The following is a 24,032-nucleotide window of genomic DNA, read 5'->3' as shown; positions in this document are numbered from 1 at the left end:
TGTGATCCTCATGAACAAGATCTGTGATTTCTGTCATTAAAGATGTGGGGATAGGGAACTAACAAGTCATTATTTTTAAGTTTAACACTTGTAATTTATTCTCTGGAATCATATGATCATTTATCATATGTGATTGCCAATAGGTGAATTTTACAACTACAGTAAGGGGTGGTGGGGAAGTACAAAGAGATTCTTCTAATACCAGACACAAAACTGAATTTCTGTGTAATTTAGAACAAATTGATTTAACCTAATGGAATTGAAATTTTTGTGCTGTAAAATGGGAATTATGATGCCAACTATTAACAGTATTGGGAAAATCAAATGAAATAATATAAGTAACATCTTGTAAGAACATAGATTTTTTAATAAGCTCAGTGAGAAATTAGCTATATCTATATTCTCTATCATCTATAGAAATAGAAAAAAATAGAAAGATGGATGTGGACTGGGGATAAACAGGATTTCCATTTCCAACATCCATCATGTCCTTAAAAGAGAATGTAGACTAGGCTTTGGTGGGTTTGACAGGAAAGTCAGAATCCAAGTTGCTCATAAATATTTCACAGGAAGGACATAGATGCTGCTTAAAGTTCTTTCTGAATGGTGTTAGGTGACTTGATTCTGAAAAAGCTTTGAGCTTAGAAAAAATGAGCTTTGCATATTGACAAGAGTCCTCACGTGGGAACAGAGTCAAAATTAACAGACTCTGCAACCCAAAGGAGGCTGGCTGAATATTCCTGCTACCTTTGCTCTGATCATGTGAACATCTCACGCTTCTGTCACTTTCATTAAATAAAAATTAATCTTAGCATATTTGGGCAGGAGTGAGGGTGGGTTGGCATGGGTGTCTACTCTGTCAATTTAAAAAATATCCTTTAGTTCTCATCACCTAATCAGTTGATTTCAGCTCCATTTTCTCCCTTTTCTTTCTTTATCACTGCCTAACCTTGTCCCCTAGGAGTTTCAGACCTTGTTATTCATAAACGGCATAACTTCGTGTACCCTTTTCCTTTTTACTCAAAAGTTTTCTTTAAAATCAAAGGATTACTTAGCTGATTATAAAATTCTTGTATCACATATTCTTCCTCTTAGTATATTTTAGATACTGATCAAACTGTCTCCTTGCATGAATATTACTGTGAAGATGTCGAATCCATCTTGATATTTCACACTAGTAGGGGGCATGATTTTTTCCCCTCCTACTCCTAGGATTCTTTCTTTGTACCTGAATTTTAACATCCTTACCAGAATATGCTTTGATTTGTAATGGTAGGTATGAATGTTAGGTTTCATTATTTCTTGGAAATCTATGAGCCCCTTCAGTCTACACATTCAACTTGTCTTTATTTCAGAAAAATGTTGAAAAAATTATACTTTAGACTCTTTCTATATTTTCATTTGCTTAGTTCTTCTTAAAAATATCAATAATGCATGTTAGATATACCTTTTTAAAGTCTAGCGTTCCTTCTGTGATCATGTTTACATTCCCCTTTCTCTCTCCCTGCTCCACCTCCCTCCCTCTCTCTCTTTCTTTCTCTCTGAGTCACCCTCATAACTACTTATAAACATCTAACTTTTTCCACCTATAACGGGCATTATTCTCTACACTGGCTTTTCATTTTTTGTCATATTGTGACATTTTGCAACTCAATTCTATATTCTTTGGACATCCTATAAAGTCTTTTTGGAATACTTTTTTCTCATTGTTCAAATTTCACTTATTACTTATAAAGATGATATTATCTATAAATTCTGTGAGAATAATGAGAAGCATTTCTTTCATTTCTTTGTTTTACTGTAACCATCTTTTTATTGGAAATGACTGTTTACTGATTTAAAGAAAAATGTTTTGCGCATAGAGCACATATCATTTTCTTTTTAAGTATGATCCATCTTTGAATTATTTTTGTTGCTTGCCGGAGATGTTGACAACTATGGTAACTGGCACTATCTGGGACGTGGATTCAGAGGTGTTGACTCCAAACTTTTCCTCAACAAATTGCTTGGGTGACAGAAAAATCTTCTTTGGTATTCAGCGTACATTTGGCAGATGTGAAAACCATTCAGTATTTAAGGATGGGGAAATTTATAGCTGATCACGGGTGACTAGAGTGATGGAATGGCTAAAGGCGTTAAGGGAAGAGGAGGGTTGTTCTTCATAAATCAAGAAACTGTCACTGCCTTAGACTACAGCTCATGTGACCATTTTTGCCCCAGAGCTGCTGACAGTATGAGGGGTAAGCTCTCTGTCTGTGTCTGCTACTGTTAGAAATGTATTTTGCTATTAAGCAAAAACTGGGAGCCCACTCTACCATTGCTGCTAAATTACTCTCAAAGTTGCTGACATTCACTGCTGCCTAAAATCACCTTTAAAAAAACAGCTTTATAAAATATAGGTTAAATATTATAAAATTCACCCATTTTGCGAGCATTTAATTCAATAAATTTTTGTATATTGTAGAGCTGGTCTGCCTTTCTTTGCCTCCACCCCTGCATGCTCTTCTTCTAGAATGGAGGTTCCATGCCAAGAAGACCATGAGCAAGATGCCTTCTTTTGTCGTTATGGTCCTGCTACTGTCACAGCCCCTAGGTGCTGAAAGAAACTGAAAATAGCAAATAATATTCTGTTTCTTCTTTCTTCCTTCTAAATTCCATCTAGTGCCTCCAATTGCCAGAAACCAAGAGAAATTCAGAAAGCTAGGTTGTCTGAAATATGTGGCTTGCAGGTTTATCCCTCAAAAGTACAGAAGAAAGTGCAGAAAGGAAAGTGTAATATTGAGAGCCCATCGTATTGAAAGCTAGAGTATCCAGAGCACCCCTCAACTTATAAAATCATGTCTTAGCCCATTCAGGCTGCTATAACAAATTACCATAGACTGGGTGACTTATAAACAACAGAAACATTTCTTACACTTCTGGAGGCTGGGAAATTCAAGATCAGGTGCCAGCAGGTTTGGTGTCATTCATTCATGAGGGATCTGCCCTTATGACCTGATCACCAACCAAAGGCCCCACCTCCAAATGACATCCCACTGTAAATTAAGTTTTAACATATGAATGGGTGCACTAACATTTAGTCTATGGCAATGCTTTTCCTTCTCTATTCAACTCTCAGTGAAGCAACTTTCAGGCTAGGAAAGAAAGTGTACAGATGGTTTTATTTATTTTTATTATTTATTTGTTTTTTATTTGCCAGGTATCTGCTTTTCTGTCGCAAATATCGGTCCCAACAGGATATATTCCACAGTACCCAGAGCCTTCCTATAGCTCTTGATGTCTTAACTGTCATTTTGTAGAGATTATGTAGAATAAGATACTTAAGTTTTTGGAAATGTACAAATATCTTGGAGACTGAGGAAGTTTGTGAAAATAAATATCATGCACTCTTGTTTAGGTTAATATTTCACATTTTTTGGCTAGTGTAATTCTATTTGTATATTGAAGTTTTATTTTTCTATTATATTAAATCTTGAATTTTCTACTACTCTTTTGTTCCTTTAGGCATTTGCCAGGGGTTGAAAAGATGAGATTGAAATAAAATGCTTTTATTCCACTGATTTTTAACAGAAAATTTGCATTCTCTACTTCCAGCCTGTCTGAAACCAGTTTCTAATTGTCTCTCAGGAGAAACAATACTGTTCCTTCAACCCAGTACTTTTTGTTTGTTGTTGTTGTTCCAAAGTTCATATCATGGGTGTGTCACAGAAGCAAAATTATAAATTGCAAGTCATTAAGGTATGGTGAATGCCCATCTGTGTAAGAATATGTCAAAGAAATGTTTACCCAGTTGGAATATCACTGGCCAATCTACTATTTACTACTGTATACAGTATGTGTATTAATATCCTAGTGCTGCTATAGCAAAATACTACAAGTATATGACTTAAAGCAACAGAAATTTATTTTCTCACAGTTCTGGTGGCTAGAAGTCTGGAATTGATGTGTCAGCAGTGCCAGGCTCCCTCTGGAGACTCTTGGGAAGAATCCTTCATTGCCCTTCCCTAACTTCTGATGATCATTGGCAAACACTTGGCGTGCCTTGACTTGAAGTTTCATCCCTCCAACCTCTGTCTCCACCATCATATGGCCCTTTACCCTGCGTGTCTACCTCTCTATGTCTCTTTCTCCTTATAAGGACACTAGTCATTGGACTTAGGGCCCACCTCAATCCAATATGACCTTACCTTAAGTTGGTTAAATCGCAGAGACCCCATTTCCAAATAAGGTCACATTCACAGGTGCCTGGGTTCAGGACTTCAATATATCTTTGGGGGGGACATAATTCAGCTCACAACAGTACTAGATATTATTAGTAGCATGGAGCTGGAAGATCTGGTAGATTTTTAGACCAATGGCAGCCAACATATAGTATATTGATATTTATATCAAACTGACTAAAATTACCTAAAAATTTCCAAAAATGAATAAATCTTCAACTTTGAAACTACTCACCTGCGTATTCCATTTTCTATTCAAAGTGTGTGTGCACGTGCTGTATGTATCTACATGAATTTATGTGTAGGACTTTTCAAAATCCTCGTTTCTAATTTACAACTGTAAAACTGAATTCTGAAGCTTAGACTAGAAAGAAATCAGGGCTTCACGTTGAGGTGGTAAAGTTACACATACATCAATTCTGATAACTAAATTATTCAACCAATTACTTTTTTTTCTTTTTTAATTGAGATACTATTGACATATAACACTGTGTAATTTTAAGGTGTACAATGTGTTGATTTGATGCATTTATATATTGCAATATGATTACCACCATAGTGTTACCTAATACCTTTAATGTGTCATATAATTATCACTTCTTTTTTTGTGATGAGAACAATTAAGATCTAGTCTCTTGGTAAATTTGAAGTTCATAATACAGTATTGGTGACTATAATTACTATGCTCTACATTAGAACTTCAGGATTTATTTATCTACTAGTTGTAAGTTTGTATCCTTAAATAACATCTCCCCAACCCCCCAACCTTCAGCCCCTGGTAATCACTATTCTACTCTCTGTTTTTACAAGTTTATCTTTGTTAGAATCCACAAATAAGTAATATCATACAGTATTTAATCTTCCTCTGTCTGACTTAGCTCATTTAGCATAATAAATCAGGGTCCATCCATGTTGTTGTAAATGGCAGAATTTTTTTTTTTCATGGCTGAATTATATATATATTATAATATTAATTATAATATAATATATATATGCATACATGTATATTTTACATCTTATTTATTCATCCATTGGTGGACACTTCAGTTTTTTCATACCTTGGTTATTCTGAATAAAGTTGCAATAATGACAGAAGTGCTGATACCTCTTTGATACCTTATTTTGCTGGGAAAAGAATACTGTCTTCGACAAATGGTGTCTGGAAAACTGGATAACCACATGAAGAAAAATGAAATTGTACCTCTCTCTTATACTCCTCATAAAAATTAACTCAAAATGGATTAAACACTTCAACATATGGCCTGATACTATAAAACGTCTGGAAGAAAACATGCAGGGAAAGCTCCTTAACATTGATCTTGGCAATGATTTTTTGGATTTGACACCAAAAACACAAGCAAGAAAAGCAGAAATCAACAAGTGGGACTATATCAAACTAAAAAGCTTCTTCACAGCTAAAGAAACAATCAACAAAATAAAAAGGCTAACTACAGAATGGGAGAAAATTTTTGCAAACCATATACGGAGTAAAGGGTTAATGTCCAAAATATATAAGGAACTCATACAACTCAATACAAAATAATCCAACTAAAAAATGGGTAGAAGAACTAAGTAGACATTTTCCTAAGAAGACACCCAAGTGGCCAACGGGTACATGAAAAAATGCTCAACATTCAATATGGAACAATTCTTGAGTGTACAAATCCTTCACCTCCTTGATCAAACTTATTACCAAGTATTTTATTCTTTTTAATGCAATTGTAAATGAGATTGTTTTCTTAATTTCTCTTTCTGATAGGTATTATTAGTGTATAGAAACACAACTGACCTTTGTATATTGATTTTGTATCTTGCAACTTTACTGAAACTGTTTATTAGTTATAACAGTCTTTTGGTGAAGTCTATTATAAATATTATATCATATCATCTGCAAGCAGAGACAATTTAAATTATTATTTTCTGATTTGAATGCTTTTTATTTCTTTTCCTTGACTAATTGCTCTGACTAGGACTGCCAGTACTGTGTTAAATAATAGTGAGAACAGGCATTCTTGTCATGTTCCTGATCTTAGAGCAATAGCTTTCAGCTTTTCATCACTGATTATGATGTTAGCTGTGGGCTTGTTATATAGGGCCTTTATTATGTTGAGATAAATTTCTTCTATATCCACTTTGTTAAGAGTTTTTTATTAGGAAAAGATGTTGAATTTGTCAAATGCTTTTTCTGCATCTATTAAGATAATCACAGGATTTTATCCTTTATTTTGTAATGTGGTGAATCACATTGATTAATTTGCAAGTGTTGACCCATCCTTGCATCCCAGAAGCAAAGCCCACTTGATCATGGTGTATGATCCTTTTAATGTACTGTTGAATTTGATTTACTAATACTTTATTGGGTAATTTTGCATTTATGTTCATCACGTATATTAACCTGTAATTTAATTTTTTTGTATATCCTTGTCTGGCTTTGGAATCAGGTAATGATGGCCTTGTAAGATGAATTTCAACGTGTTCTTTCCTCATCTATGTTTTGGAGAAGTTTGAGAGGGAATGGTATGACTTCTTATAATATTTGGTAGAATTCACCAGTGAAACCATCTGGTCCTATAACCAAAGATAGGAAATCTGAGAGGAATGAAATATTATGATGAAACATCATAGCCTAATTGCAGTTGGGGGACAAAATCTTGGTTGCTGTGACAGTAAATTACTCTTAGTTTGAGTAAGAGCTTCTCACATACCACTATCTTCTATTTAAACATGACTAGGATTTCAGGTGATCCTATGACCAGAGCTACTCATCATCAACTGGGCATAATCATATCATTAAGCCATAAAGTCAAGTGGGCACAGCAGAAGTTGACTATATAATGAAAATGATACATTCAGGATTAGGCCAAACAGTTTGAATTTGACTTCCTATCTTCTAACTGTATTTTTTTTTCTTTTCTGTCATTCTCCAAGATAATCTTCTTTCTCATGAGTAGTCCTAAATGGTTTCTTTACAAATCTATCATGGTAGTTTTGATATTAATTTGGGGGATGGAAATAACAATAATAATAAATGTATGTAGGGCATTCCAGTGACTTCTGGAGAGACATGTTCTCCTGATCTGAAAGGCAACAGGAAAAGGAGAGAGAGGGCACAGCCTCTGAATGTTTTTATGTTTTTGCAGAAATGCAGTTACCATAGAAATTCAATGCAGAGTCACGTTAAGGGGTTAAAATATACAAGCAGCCCATCTTAAACATACTACATAAGGAAAAATCTGAATTTTGTTATATCTAGTGTAACACATTTAAATTAACATTACTATCAAACACTCAGCAATTTGGCATTGTAAATCTCTTAAAAACAGAATTATCATAAACTTCAAACAAATGAGACTTTCACAGCTTAAAAACACAAACAAAAAAAATGGGGCCTCAGGTTAGGATTCAATGTGACTTTTTTCAATTTTGAAAAACTTAGGAGTTTAATAGGAGTTAAGAAGAGGAAGGACAGGGGAGAGATTGCTAAAGGATTTCTTCCTGGGGTGATGCAAATATTCTAAAATGAGATAGTGGTGATGCTTGCAGAACTCTGTGAATACACCAAACAATGAACACTTAACCACTAATGCTAAACATTGCACACTTTAAAGTGGTAAAATGTATGGTAAGTAAACTATAGTTCCATAAAGCTGTTATTTTGAGAAAAACAACTTATGATAGGCAGTCTCTTCCTGGGTGCTGGCGTTGTATATAAAGATCATATATTACCTAGTTCCTGAAATGTGACCACTTTTCTCTCTAATCAAACTCAGGAGTATATTTTTTCTCTTTGAGTAAAATTAAAACAAAATTTTTAAAAGTAAATGATTCAAAACACAATTTAATTTATACCAGAACATGAATTTTATTAATTTGTAATTAATTTTAAAAACTGATTAAGACTGTAACTCTTAAATTTTTACCTAGATTTACTTATTTTGTTTCCTTATCCATAAAATGGGGGTATTTATCATATAATAAAAAAACATGTAAAGCAATTAGAACTTTTCCTAGTGCCTAGAAGGTGCTTTGTAAATATTTATTATTATTAATAAGTAATGCACAGGCCATATTCACTTCTCCAATAGAATATTTTTATACTTTACCAAATAACTTTCTTATTTTCCAGTAAGTATTATTTTTTTCCTCAATTTTTTCACAAGCTGTCCACTCGAGAACACAAGAATTTTAAACACCAATCTTCAGCTCACTTAGTTTATAAAGTAGGTGTGAAGTCACAAAACTTTAAGATATTGTTTATTTTTTTCAGAAGTCACAGGTCTTTTCAGGAATTAGGAGGTTCCCATCACATATGAAAACAAAGTAACATTGTTAAAAGAATACCATTCAACTGACATAAACATTGAAACATTCTTCACTTTTATAATTTAGTGAATTCTAAGCTCCTATTTACCATTTCCACACCTAAAATCTTGATGTTAATCCAATTCCTCATGCTCAGTTCAGTAATGATTATGCATTCTCATTATGAAATTTGGAACTTACCCAGTTGTACCTGTGAGTGGATGGATGCAGCAACCCCAGCCAGACAGAGGGGGTGATTACCAAGGTCTCAGTCCCTTTAGAAATTTAAGTTTGGGCCACAACAGGGCCAGATTCATGGGCATTTGACCTGGGCAGTCCCACAGGTCAAATGAAGGGCCCCATACTTAAAAGAACCTCATGCTTGGTCTATTGCTCTGCTGTCACTGTTTTGAAATTCTTAGTAATTTTTGAACAAGGAGTCCTACATTTCATTTTGCACTGAACACAGAAAATTATATAGCTAATCCTGGGTCATAAAGCCAGGTAAGCTACCAAATCCTGTGGTAATAATTAAGGGTAGGAGGAAATTAGTATAAGTGTTTGAGGAGGGAGAGGATGAGTATTAATGGTACCCTGAACCTACCTGCAGCAATGGTGTCTGTACCTCTTCCCACTAACCTCTCATAAGTTTCTCCTCAGAAACACGGACAAGAACTATGGAGGAGGGACTTCCCTGGTGGCACAGTGGTTAAGAATCCGTGGTTCTTAATCAGTGGTTAAGAATGCTTAGGGAGTCTGATTACCTAGTCAGTTAGCTAGCATCCTCTCTCTCTCTCTCTTTCAAATAATATAATATATTATATATATATATATTTTATATATATATATATAATAATATAATAATCGCTATTGGGATCATGGGTAAATTTTTGTTTCTTTCACCCTGCTTTGCTTATGTGTATATTATTTTTTTTTTCTGCAAATACGTGTGCTACTTCAAGGACTTAAAATATTGTTGGAAATCATCAAGAACAACACATTTTGTGATCTGTTTGGAAGGAATAAATGATTTCACCCACCTACATTTACTGACTACTCATGAAATGCAAAGCTTCACCTTACTTTACCCTATCATCAGAAAAATGATTCCAGTTTTGGTACAAAAGGATACTTCCAAGTATCCTTTCTGCAAGATTGTAGAAAAGCAGTCTCATGTGTATTACATGATAGCTTTTACATGAATTACTGCTGCTGCAAATCAGTGGGCAATGTATGTGGACAAATACTCAATGTTTTAATGTTTTTTAAAGTATAGGTTGCACTTTTGCATTTCATGGTGCCTTTTAGAATTAACTATATCTTCTTTATTTTTTCTTTAATGTCACGAACTATGTTTTGAAATATTCAAACACATTAGAAAAAGGCTTATTGAAGTAAATATTCTGCAATTAGTATTTCTCATGCCACTTATACCATGATTACATGAAATGTAAAATCACTGCTTTTGAGTATTAGGAAAAAAATAGAAGGAATCATAATTATAGGCAACTTTTATTAGGAAATGTTTAGGTTAACTCTGAAATTCAAGTATAAATAAGATTTTTTAAAATCTCAGTTTATAGTTATCACAAGTATGTGTGATAAGTTAAGTTTTGCTAACCAGTAAATTGGAGTGGTCCTTGAATCTTCCTTTGGCAGTTCCTCCCCTTCATTTCAAATCAATCAGAAAGTCTTACAGACTCTATGTCCTAAACCTTTCTTGAAGCCCTCTCCTCCACCCTATTTCTTCTGGCATTGGGCTCATGCTCATTTTTTCTTCATTTGAGTGCTCACATTCTGGCCTCCCTTCTGACTCTCCACATTGTTGCCAGTGTGATGGTTCTGAAATGGAAATATGGTCATTCCTCTGCAATTCACATCTGTCATTGAGTTCCCAGAGCCTAGCTTGAAGTAAAATACTTGTTGGCAATATATTTGAGAACATTTTTGATCTTACTCCTGCTTGCTTCTCAGACTCATCCCTGTCTGCCTACGAAACCTCTCTGCTCTGATTCTGAACTCCCTGTCATCATTCAAAAGTTCCATGAGTTTTCACAGCCCTGCAACTTGCATCTTCCATTGCCACTGCCTGGAATATATTCCCCTCAGCTCAATCCTGAAAAATATAACTCATTTCTCTTTTTTCACCTATATTTTTTCTTAAGTTCATGATTAACATTGCTATTTTAAAAAACCTCAATGCAAAAAATTTAATTTGCACACCATAAAATAATTTAATATTTCTGTATAAAATGTTCTTTTATTTCCCATTTCAGTATAACTAAACCATAATATCACATGACAGTTTTTCTCAGCTGATTTCACTGATTTTCCCCCATCAGATAAACAACTTACCTTGAGTTAAACACTTCCTCCTCTGCCCTTTGCTTCATGCCGAATAAAGCTCTAATAAACATCTTCAGGTATTGCATGTGGCAAACATTCTAACATGTCCAGGAAATTCTTAAAGCCAGAGACTCTCTTTGTTCGTTTCCATTCCCTAAATGTCTTGGATACTTGCTACATGGCAAGTACTCATGTAATATTTGTTTAGAGAATGAAAGATAGCAAATAATTAAGAATAAAGCTTGATTTTTTTAGTGTTATTTTGAAATTTTTTATCAAAATGACAGAACGTAACTATTCAGTTATACATTTATCCTTGGTCATGTTCTTGCTTAAATTGTGTAACTATTAACATACAGTTCACGCCAACAGCATTTTTATGTTCCTACATATTAGGTATTTTGTTGTTTGCTTGGGAAACTCAGATAAATACAACACTGACTCTTTATTCAATGTTTTCTTATTATAAGTGAGTGATGAAATAATAGTTTGTACTATTCACTGTACTCTGTGCCACCTACTATTTAATCACCTAATAAGATACTTCGAGGTGAAATTTAATCATCAGCAGTCTTATTTTGTGTATGTGTGTAAAATAATTTAAATGGATTCAAAATATGCATTGTGTTGTGGCAATATAGGTAAATTTATGTATAAAAATCATTGGATGTAATGGTTATTCAACTAATATTTTAGATTGATTGAATATATCACTAATATGAATGAGTAATTCATACTACTATAATCCTTTCGTTTCAGTTGAGCTCTCTCTATATTTTTCTGTTTTGAAGAGAATGGCACTTCAGTATAATCACAAAAAGAGTGAATAGATGGGATTGCATAGTCTCAATCAACCTACTTTTTACATGCAAAAAATTTAAAAACATAATTGTAAATTTCCTATATTTCACAGTAAACCATATCATTATTGTTCAAATCTTAGAGTTACAACAATATAAAATGTTGGTAAAATCAGTGTTTTGTTGAAATTATAGTAATTCATGTGAGATTTTTTAGAAACTGACACTAGTGAAAACTCTGAAGTAGTGTAGTTTTTTGGCATTTATTTTTCAAACTTCCAACTGGAAACTCAGTCACAAAGGACCATCCACAGAGCCACACACTATATCTACCCTGATTGCGTCTCATGATCCTTACTTCCCTGCCTCCACTGAAACACTGAGTTCTTAGTAGTAATTTTTCAGGGTTTTGATCTCTGATCTGTGCCTTATAATTTGATGAAAGTAATTTTGAAAGGCTAATATGTCAGGACATTTGCAAAATGTATTACTATGATTATTAGTTTCATAATGTTGCCATAACAAATTGCCACAAATTCAGAGACTTAACACAGGCATTATCTCACAGTGTCTTCACAGTCTGAAGTCTAGCTTCTTTGGGTCTCAGAAGGCTAAAATCAAGGTGTCTACATGGCTGTGTTCCTTTCTTGATGCTTTAAGGCAGAATCCACATCCTGGCTTGTGTGAGTGATTGGTAGGATTCACTTCCTTGTGGTTGTAGGGCTAAGGTCCGTGTTTTCTTGCTGGTATTGCCGGTTGGCTAGACATCAGGGATCTTTCTCAGCTTCTAGAGGCTGCTAGCCTTCCTTGGCTCCTGGCCCCATTCCTCCATCTTCAAACCAACAAGAGTGGGTCAAGTCCCTTTCATGCCTCAAGTCACTCAAGCTTCATCTCTTTGACTGATGATTCTGTCTTCCTCTTTAGCTTTTAAGGGCTCATATGATTACATTAGGTCCACTCAGGTAATCCAGGATAACCTTCCTAATATAAAGCAATTGATTAGTAACCTTAATTCCATGTGAAAGACTCTTCTCAGCAGTACCTGTATCAGTGCTTTACTGAACAGTGAGGAAACAAAAAATCTTGGGGAGATATTTTTACAATTCTGTCAACCACTTCATGTAATGATTTTTTTTTTCTTCTGGAAAGCATATTGAATAAGTTAACTAACTAAATATTGAGGATTTTTTTTTAGCACTTTATCCTATGATGGTTTTCTTTTTCAAAGAAAGAGTACAAACAAGGGAGAAAAACATAAAAGAACATTCTTCATTCTAAGTCTCTCTCTCTCTCTCATTCTCTCTCATCCTCTCTCATCCTCCTCTTCTCTCTTAGTTGTTTTGTTGCTGTTATAAGTTTTTCTTAAACATGCAGCTTCTGACCAATGCCATTGAAGGCCCAGGTACATTCTGTCTTCCTGCTTCGCCATTTTTAGTATGTGGATTCCATTCTCCCATTCATAGTATGGTTGATAATCTTCTAACAACCTGCCATTATTCCAAGCATAAAGAAGAAGAAAGGGTGGAAAAAACATAAAGTGCCTAAGGACAAAAGCATAACTGCCTGCCTATGGAGCCGCACCATTCTTCAAAACATTCCCAAAAGCTCAACTCAGTGACTTGTTTCCGTCTAATTGTTGGAACCATGCTACATTGCTTCCCTTAGATAAAAGACTAGGAAAACAGTGAGGTTGAATAGATTGGGTTGATGAACACCATTGTATCTGACACACTATCATCAGACAGAAGATAGTATGGTTTATATTTGAATATTTCTTGTCTAACATTGAACAGAGAAAATAAGGAAATTTGTGCTCATCTGACTGAACTGTGCCTTGGTGTCCTGAAATTAATTTTATGTGGATTGAAGAAATCAATAATCACTAAATTTCAGAATGGAATTTCAATTTTCATTTAGTAAATCCTAAACCATATGTAATATTTGTTTAAATTGTTTTTCTCAAAAAACATTGGAGTTTTTAATGTTAACTTTATGGGATTAAGCCAAAGATATCAAGAGTGTTAGAAATTCCATGCCCTATATATTGTGAAGTGTGGAATGGTATGAATATATGATCTTTTGTCTTATCACAAATTATAATAAGCTTTTAACTTGACTATCTGTTAAGTTCTGTAGCTTTTCTAAAATTAGGATTAAGTTAAATTTGAGATAATATATTCTAATCCATGTAAAATTTACATATCTGATTTTGTGACTTTTTGTGACTATCCTTCAAATCAGCATTTCTATAGCAGAGCCTATCTACCAGCAACAACAAAATTTAAGGCATGTTATTTTGTACTTTCAGTGATCTTAGTCCTTGCACTTAAAAAAACTCCATATGAATATACGTTAATGGGAAGACTTTGTAATGTAACAAAAAAATCAACAATGTTTTTTTACTTCACTGTTCTCTTGTCTGGGTGGCATAGTGTAGATGATGGGTAATAAAAAAAAAAATGAGATTCAAAGCAATTATTTTCCAAACTGCTGGCATTGAAAAAATTGTAGTCATTTGGAAACATTTAGGGCTCTGAACCAAATGAACTTACTATTATATAAAATGCAAGAATCAAAATACATAACAGTAATCCCTGAATTTCAAGGGCAAATCACTTAGCTATAATAATTTTAAGTCCTTGAGCATTTATTATAAAACATACTGACAATGTGAATATACACCTGGCTATATATCTCCCAATAACACATTGATTTTCAGCTATTTCAATAATGGAATAGATCTCAGCATAGGACTGTTCTACGATAGGAGCAATCATTCTAAGTAAGGTATGTATTTAAGGTTATGTCAAGTTGTGAGAAACTTACTAAGTACTTCTGTTTAAAAAGTTCCCTGTTTAATATGTTAAAACTTTGTTTACAATATTCCAAGGGTATTTTATTCCAGAGGCCTTTCATCATAAAATATTTTCAGTGTAACATTTACTATTATGTGACAATTCAAGCAGGTAATACATACTTAAGAATTTACAGTTTGTCAGAGTCAGATGTGAAGTTGTCTTTCTTAGAAAGTGACATCTAAGAGAAGACTAATGTTCCAAATAATACAATAGTACTGCTATATACAGAAAAAAACACGTTCTTAAAACAACACAAAACAAAACAAAATTGGTAAGATGCTAGAAGAGCAGATACTTGAAGAAGGATGATTGCAGGCTGGCAACACTTCAGTGCAACACTGCACTGAAGAAACTGGAGGTGTCTGCATGCCCTGAAGGACTCTTTCTTCATGAACCCCATTGGCCTCTCACAGCAAAGGGTCTGAAAAATCAACTAAGTGCCTATGGTGATACAGACTGGAGAGGGGAACACAGTCATGTGGGTGGGACAAGTACATGCATCCTGATGCTTCCTCTTTATTTCCACCACAAGACAAAAGCTTTAATCAGAAAGAACAGTGACACTACTGGCCTTAGGGTATATTAAGGCCAGTTTTAACGAGCTTATATGATAGGTGAAACAATCATTTGAGGGTAGAACCTGATAAATTAGAGGTATATTCATTAAAAATATAACAATGTATATTTTAAATTAGCAGGAAATTACTACAAACTTTATAAGAGATGTATAAGTAATAAGTCAATAGTGGAGGTAAAATGATATACTATATAATGTTTATTTAATGCAAAAGAAGGCAGAGCAAGAGTATATAATAAATTAAATGAATACAAAACAGCTAGCAATTTAGTAAAGTTTTTATCCAACGACATCCATAATCACGTTACTTATGAATGGCTTAAATATAACTTTCTTAAGACTGCAATTGTCAGATTGGATCAGACAGCAAGATCCAATTCTACTGTGTCTATTAGAAATGCAGTTAATATATACTGATAAAGATAAGTTAAAAGTAAAAAGATGGAGAAAGATATGCCATGAAAATATCCCCCAAAACCTTGAATAGCTATGTTAATATCAGAAAAAGCCAGCTTCGGAACAAGGAATACTATCCAGAATAAAATGGGACAGTATATCATCATTAAGGGTCAATTCTCCAATAAGACATAATGACCATAAATATATATATATATTACTGATAACAGAGTATCAAAATAAATGAGACAAAAATGGGCATTAGTAAAACAAGTTGGCAGTTCTAAAATTATAATTGAGACATCAAAAATCCTTTCCCAGTAATTGATAGAACAAATAGGCAGAAAGATAGTAAGAGTGTAGAAGATTTGAACACTATCAACCAAATAGTCCTAATTGACATTTATAGAACAATTCACCCAACAGTAGAATACACATTATTTTCAAAGACATATGAATATTCAACAAGATAGGCCATATCATAAGCCAATAAAAATATCTCAAACAATTTAAAAGAGTAGAAATCATAGCTACATTTTAATAGCATAATAGAATTTAGCTATAAGTCAAACAGGAATAAATCTAAAAAATTCTCAAATATTTAGATATTAAACATCCCATTTCTAAATAACCCAAGGTTAAAGGGGAAGTCTAAAACCAATGAAAAAATAGTCTGTATGAAATACAGATAAAAATAGAACACATCAAAATATGAGGGATACAGCTATAGCAGTGCTTTCAGGGTCATTTATAGTATTGAATACTTATATTAGGAAAGAAGAAATGACTCAGATCAATAATTTAATTTTTCATCTTAAGAAATTTTTTGTGTGTGTGTGTGGTACGCGGGCCTCTCACTGTTGTGGCCTCTCCCGTTGCGGAGCACAGGCTCCGGACGCGCAGGCTCAGTGGCCATGGCTCACGGGCCCAGCCACTCCGTGGCATGTGGGATCTTCCCGGACCGGGCCACGAACCCGCGTCCCCTGCATCGGCAGGCAGACTCTCAACCACTGTGCCACCAGGGAAGCCCCATCTTAAGAAATTTTTAAAGAAAAATAGAGCAAACTAAACCCAAAGCAAGTAGAAAGAAATAATAAAGAATGGAGAAGAAATTAATGAAATTGAAAAATAAAAAAATCAATGCAAATAAAAGCATATTCTTTGAAAAGTTCAATAAAATTGACAAACTTCTAGTGACATTGAGCAAGAAAAAAGGGAGAAGAGCTTCGTATAAGAATGAAAAATTTCAATATCAAGAAAGGAAAATAAAGGGACATTGTTACTGGCAACATCGGCTCTAAGAGGAGTCCCGTAGATAACCTGTGACCTCAGTGTTATCACAGAGTTGGATTTCAGAGTGGTGGATTTGGAGCCCTTAGTCAAGTTCATTCCTGGTATTTGGAAGTAAGTGAAGAAAATTCTCACAGTCACAACTGTGAAAACGTCGTTATAAAAATAAAAGGAATATGGGTTGTTCTAGATGACCAGAAAATTCAATATGTGATCTTTTATTAGATCTTGGATCAGAACTAAGAAGTAAAAACAACTAGAAAAATATTCAGTGGCATATTTGGGGAAAATTATTATATTGAACACATGACATAAATATTAAAGAACATTTTGTATATGAGGCTTAAATTTTCTGGATGTGATAACTACATTACAATTAGATAAAATATATTTTTTAAAAAATGAAATACAAGCTAAAATATTTGTGTGAAGTATCAGAAACTTAGTTTTAAATAATTGATAAATATGTAATCAAAATGTGTATTGTTGTGAGTGTATGTTTAGGTAGACCGAGGGTGAGAGATAAAGGATACATAGCAAATAATGAAACCTGGAAACTCTAGGTAAGGGATATAGGAATGCAAACTTCTAATTTTTGAAGGTCACATATTTTTATACTAGAATTTGGTTAAAAATAACAATGGTTTACAGTACATTCTTATGGTTAGCAGTTTATAAAAAGCCAACCCACTTCACAGTTCTTATAATTTTTTGCTGTCATACTGTTCAAGTGCCTTAGCCATTATAGATCTGAACTCTTCACCTTCCACCTATACCTCATCCAAATGACACATAAAATCTTTAGTGATTGTACTGTTACATGGTGTTCTTATTGCTTTCAGTTGAGGGTAAAATTCAGTTCTGAAATTCCACCTTGAAGATTAGCATTCTAAGTACAAACTGGTAGCTTAGTCTTTCCAGAAAGCTGAGCCTGAGGCAGAGGAGTTATGTTCATTTCTAGGGAGCAGAAGTGAAAGACAAAGTGGCAAGGAGGAAGGGAGAGATGATACAAGTATAGATTATTGAACTGCCTACCACTAAGTAAGACAAATTGCAGAATACCATGATTACTCTCAAAAATCCATACTAGCTTCATTTGGGGTCCTTCTATTGGAAGGGATAAATAGGACTGAATTTACCAACAAATTACTGAATCCTACTGTTCAAAGTTTATCCCTTGGGACATTAACTCCCACATACTTTCAGGTTGTGCAAAGGAACGTGCCAAAAGAGGTCCCGTAACGGTTCAAACAAAGAAGTCATCAGGCAGGGAGTAAGAGGGGCACAGTATGGGCGTTTTGCAAAGTACTGTCAGCTTGTGCGTACGTGAAGATTTTTATGGTTCAGCCACAGCTTACGGTCACCCTGGGAACAGAAACAATAGACAGTGAGATGTAGAAGATCGGAAGGATGGAGTGTGCATGTGTGTGTGTGGTGGTGTGGGTCACAGAGGGAGGGGCTGTGGGTGGTGGAGGCTGGACTTATGGAGTCCTTTGTAACATAAAATAGCAGAAGGGGTGACTTGTCATTTCCAAGATTAGGCTGTAAAAAGACTGGTTTCCATCTTGGCTGCTTTCTCTCATGCTTTCTTGGATTTAATCACCATGTTATGCCACCTTGTCGAGTAGCCCTGTAGGAGGCTCATGTGTCGAGGGACAGAGACTTGACAACAACCGCATGAATGGACTTGTAACTGGATTTATCCCTCCTCATTTTGAGTCTATAGGTATGACCAGAGCCCCAGGTGGCCTACAGACTATAATTTCAGTATTGATGTTAGGCAGAGGCACTTAACTAAGTCACACTCTGATCCCTGACCCCCAAAAACTGTTAGAAAATACATTTTTATTGTTAGAAACCATTAAATTAGGGGGTAATTTCTTACACAGCAGTAGATAATACACTCTTCTATCTCATTCCCCTTTGTGGTCTCTGCCTCAGTCACCAGGCCCTAGGCTCTCCACTGTGCCCTGTTTTCCCTCATGCCTGGAGCTTTCAAATAGTGCCACCCATGTAAAATAATATTCCGTAACACTTCTAGTTAACTGCAGCATTTCTCTAAAATCTGAACTGCTAATCACATGCCCCGTGGCATACATTAAAAGCTTTCTGTATTTTCTTGGGCTTCCCTGGTGGCGCAGTGGTTAAGAGTCTGCCTGCCAATACAGGGGACACAGGTTTGAGCCCTGGTTCGGGAAGATCCCACATGCGGAGCAAATAAACCTGTGGACCACAACTACTGAGCCTGCGTTCTAGAGCCCGCAAGCCACAACTACTGAAGCCCGCATTCCTAGAGCCTGTGCTCCACAACAAGAGAAGCCACTGCAATGAGAAGCCCTCGCACCGCAACAAAGAGTAGTCCCCGCTCGCCACAACTACAGAAAGCCTGCGTGCAACTAGAGAAAGCCTGTGTGCAGCAACGAAGACCCAACACAGCCAAAAATAAATAAATATATTGGAAAAAAAAACTTTCTGTATTTTCTTAATGGAACCTATCCAATTTGGAATTATATTTCTGTATGGTTATTTGGCAAATGCCTGAGATTACCAGTAAATTGTAAGTTTAATGAGGCAAGGTTTTGCTTTTTGTTTTTTTCACTCCGACACTCAATGCAGTGCTTGACACAGTTCTTAATTAATATGCATTTTTTCAATTATCATATGATTATATGAGAGGCATAAGTGGTATAAAATTTTAACAATTTACAGATACATTACCTAGAAAATTTTAGTAATGTAACAAAAAATTAAAATAAACAATGTGTTAAATTGGTGATCTAATCATATACCAAAATTACTTCTCCTAATAAAAATTGATAAGAAACATCATAGAAAGAAAAAAAAAAAAACTCTGTTGCAATAGAACAAAAATTTACATATTTAGAAATAACTCATTCAATACATTTCAGAAATTCAATAGATAAAATAGTGAAGCATTATGGAGAGTCTTCAAAAAAGATATGACTAATGGAAGTAAATACCTTGTTCTTGTATGGGAAGAATCAACATCAGAAAGGTGTCTTTCTATTAGTCATGTGATACATTAACATGGTACATAGTAATTATATAAATATATGTTGTTTTCAACTTGCACTATTAAAATTATGATTTTAAATAGAAGTGTCTAGCAGGGAGGATTATGGGAGAAGTCTCTGCTGTCAGAGAGTGCTGATGCTTGCTACTTACAGGACATAGACAAATAGCTTCTCTTTTCTTAGACTAAATTCTTTATCAGAAGTATGAACTTAATTTGTAGGAACTCAGATTTTTATAAGGATTATTAGAAACCATTAAAAGAAAGTTCATAGCAGACTGACAACTATAAAGCTATTAATTTGTTTGCTCTTGTAATTGTTATTATTACTATTATTCTCATAGTTAGCATTGCTGCAGCATTATCAAATCCGATTAACTATTTCTGTTGAGCTCTTTTATTGAGTGGTAAAATGAGTACATACTCTCTTGGAACAGTGTCTCTCATTAGAATTACCTGGGGATTCTTGTTAGGAATTTAGTTTCTTGTGAATCTCATTAGGATATTTGGAAATGAGGACCAGGAATGCACACTTTAAAAAGAAACCGAGGGCTTCCCTGGTGGCGCAGTGGTTGAGAGCCCGCCTGCCGATGCAGGGGACACGGATTTGTGCCCCGGTCCGGGAAGATCCCACATGCCGCGGAGCGGCTGGGCCCGTGAGCCATGGCTGCTGAGCCTGCACATCCAGAGGCTGTGCTCCGCAACGGGAGAGGCCACAACAGTGAGAAGCCCGCGTACTGCAAAAAAAGAACAAAAACAAAAACAAAAAAAGAAACTGAAGTGATTTTCCACCCACACTCAAGTTATGATTTGTAGAACTCACTGTATTACCTTTTGAATTAAAGTTACATTCTCTGTGGGATTTCTATTCTACACCCAATTTAAATCTAAGATATGTCTATTTCTAATTATTTCAAACCAATTAACTTTCCTTATTTACTAATAAAATTCACATTTACTTTATTAGTGTATTTTTTTCTTGCTTAATTTTTAAAAACACTTTTAATGTGGATGTATTAATCATACCTTTCATTTTAATTAATGATAAACTGGATTCCAGAAAACTGTATATAATTTTATTAAAATTAATCATAATGAAGTTAAAATAATCACATTTAAGAATGTGCATTTCCTTCTAATAGGGATTAGATTTCAACTGCTGTTTATATGTCCATGTATAACTCATAGAACCATAGTCTGTATTAAACTCTGATTGTTATTAACTGTTTTTTCTGTTCCCTCACTGTGATAATATTACCTAAAAAAAAAAGAGAGACTTGGGGTTTCAAAATGGCTGACTAAGGGCATGTTTTAATCTCTTCTTCCTTCAAAAATCCCATTGAGATTATAGAAATCACAAAATATAGTAAATAAACAGTTAAAGACTTGGAGGTCCTGAAAAACCAAGAGAAGTCCTTAGTAAGAATCAATTATTCAGTTATTTCTGAAGGATACAGAGCCAATAAGATCAGATTGCCTTGAGAGGATAAACCTAATCTGAAACTTCCACAACCCACTATAAGCAAAATTAAGACACGTCAAAATAATGTGATTTCAAACGTCCTTAAATGCATCAGGTCAAGAAATATCTGGGAAACTAGAGAAGACTGTCTTGTAGCCAAGTATGAAAGCTGTTAATTCTGTGCCAGTTACCTCTTAACATTTTCTGTATCTAGAGGATTTGTCCCAGAATACCTCTCCAAAGAGATCAAGTATGGCAGGTTCCCAGAGTGTTGGGAAGCTGGAAGGAGAAGCTGAGAGGTGTGCTGAGGAAAACTTCTGGTCATCACCATAGAAAAGGCTATTTCTTCCTGTTCAACAGAAAAACCAGACCAGACTCAAGTTCATAATTACAACCACAGCTAGAAATCACATAAAGTAAAAGTGCATCTGCAGTTTGGAAAAGAAAAATATTTAGTGTTGTGCTGAGTGAATAAAAGGAAGCCACTTAAACAACTACTATTGATCAATGCTAACTACTGTTATAAATTTACACAGGAAAATCCGTAATGACCAAATATCTGAGGGGAACATAGAAGAGGAACACTGGCTGGAGCTAATGAAAGAACTATCTATTAAGGAAAGAAATTAATGGAAAAATAAACACAGATAACTTAATAAATATGCTTAGTAATGTTTGAGAAGATAGCATTCCTGCAAAATATGAATATGAAACTTTTCCTTAAGGGAGCTTAGGAATTAAAATAAATGCATATGCAACCTCAGTAACATATATCCTACTAAGGGATAGAGAGAATATAAGAGCAAAAGGTATTTAGATAAATAAATAGTACAGCGTATCACTGAATTAAAAACAACCCCAAAAACCCTGTTAAGATTGATGGTGCTTTCATCTGAAACATTCAGACAAAATTAATGAACAAACAAAATAATAAATTGCTACAAACTCCTAGAGAAAAGGAATATTTACACTTTAAAACAGTCACATTTTCTTTATTATCTGATGAGGTAATAAAACGTATTGAGAGATGACCCCATTCTCCAAAACAATACAGCGACGTGTGCAAGTGTGGTCAAAAAAAAGATATTGCAAAAACAACTCTGTAACTGATTATGCAAGTATAAAAAAACAAATATATTGAAGAATATAAAAATTAAAAAATAAAGTACATACATATTTTTTTCAGAAAAAGAAAATCACATAGATAAGGTCAGTAAAACTGATAATAAATTTATATATAAAAAACTATATTGTATGTACATATATATGTAAATAGCAAAACACAGCTTATGCTAAATTGTGATAGATAATTTTATGTGTCAACTTGCTTGACTGGGCTGAGGGATGCCCAGATACCTTGTAAAACATTATTTCTGGGTATGTCTGTGAGGGTGTTTCTGGAAGAGATTAGCATCTGAATCAGTAGACTGAGTCAAGAAGATGGCCCTCACCAATGGAGAGGGGCATCACGCAATCCACTGAGGGCCTGAATAGAACAAGAAGGCAGAGGAAGGGTGAATTTACTCTCTGTTGGAGCCAGGAGGTCCCTCTTCCGCCCTTAGGTATCAATGATTTCGGTTCTCAGGCCTTCAGACTCAGACTGGGACCTACGCCATTGGCTCCCCTCCACTTAGCCTTTGGGTTTGAAGAGGAACTACATCCGTCACCAGTGTTCTGGGCCTCCAGCAAGCCAACTGCAGATCGCGGAACTTCTCAGCCTCCATAATCACGTCACCTTCATAAAAAAATTCTCTCTGCATATCTTTATATCTGCTGCAGGCTCTGTTTTTCTGGAGAAAACTGACTAAAACATAAATACTTTTTGACAACACTGCTTTGGAATGTAATGCAATTTAAGTACTAAATATTTGTATTGCAAAATAATACAAGTTCAATGCAATCACAGAAATAAAACGCTTTCTAGCTCCTTCAAGCAATGAGTTTTTATATATATATATAACTTATTACATCTTTCCTCATGAATTTTAAAAGATACTGAAACCCAGCAGGACCCTATGGGGCTCCTGGGCACAAAAGCCTTTCTGTATCCCCTTCTCTGAGTTCCAAAGGCCAGGTTCAAACAGTTGCTAGTCAGGAGGGGGGGGATGCAGAGACAAGGGAGGAGCAGTCTAGAAACAATAGTACAGCCTTGAGGGCAGGGTCCTGGTCCCCCCCCCCACGCAAAGTATATTCACAACAATATCTTTGAGCTCTTCTGCAGAACTAAAATCCTTACCAAGTGGAAGATGTTAACTACTTGATGAAGCACTCTTCATTCCAGAGAAGGTAACAGTTTGCCCATCACCACCTGATGCCAGATGATATTTGGATTGAAGGAATGCACAGCCCGATCCTTATCAGCAACCCTGCCCCCTTGACAATAAGACTCTTCACAACCCCCTCTCCCTTTTTGGACACAGTTTTGAGGACATTATACTGCTGTGTCCCCCTTTGCCTGGCAAAGTAATAAAGCTATTCTTTTCTACTTCACCCAAAACTCTGTCTCTGAGATTCAATTCGGTGTCAGGGTACAGAGGCTGGATTTGGCTTCAATACCACGCACCCATACAAAAACATACATACACACAAACACATATGTAGATGTGTTTGCTGTTTACTTCTATAAAGAATGGAAGCAAACTATGCACAGTACTCTGAAACCCGCATTTCCCACTTAAGCAACAATCAGGATATCATGTGAGGACGGACATACAAGTCACATATAAAAACGGTAATATTTCTGTATT

General features: G+C 35.0%; 1 pseudogene; it reads right to left on the bottom strand.

Moving 5' to 3' along the window:
* Positions 1-23,009, bottom strand: part of LOC136118210 (T-box transcription factor T pseudogene) — a 31,532-nt pseudogene extending 8,523 nt beyond the window's left edge.
* Positions 23,010-24,032: the final 1,023 nt, after the last annotated feature.

The sequence above is a fragment of the Phocoena phocoena genome, chromosome 1, assembly GCF_963924675.1.
Source record: "Phocoena phocoena chromosome 1, mPhoPho1.1, whole genome shotgun sequence".
In the NCBI taxonomy this organism is placed as follows: domain Eukaryota; kingdom Metazoa; phylum Chordata; class Mammalia; order Artiodactyla; family Phocoenidae; genus Phocoena; species Phocoena phocoena.
Note: the sequence above shows the minus strand (reverse complement) of the source record. Positions and strands in the feature narration are given on the sequence as shown.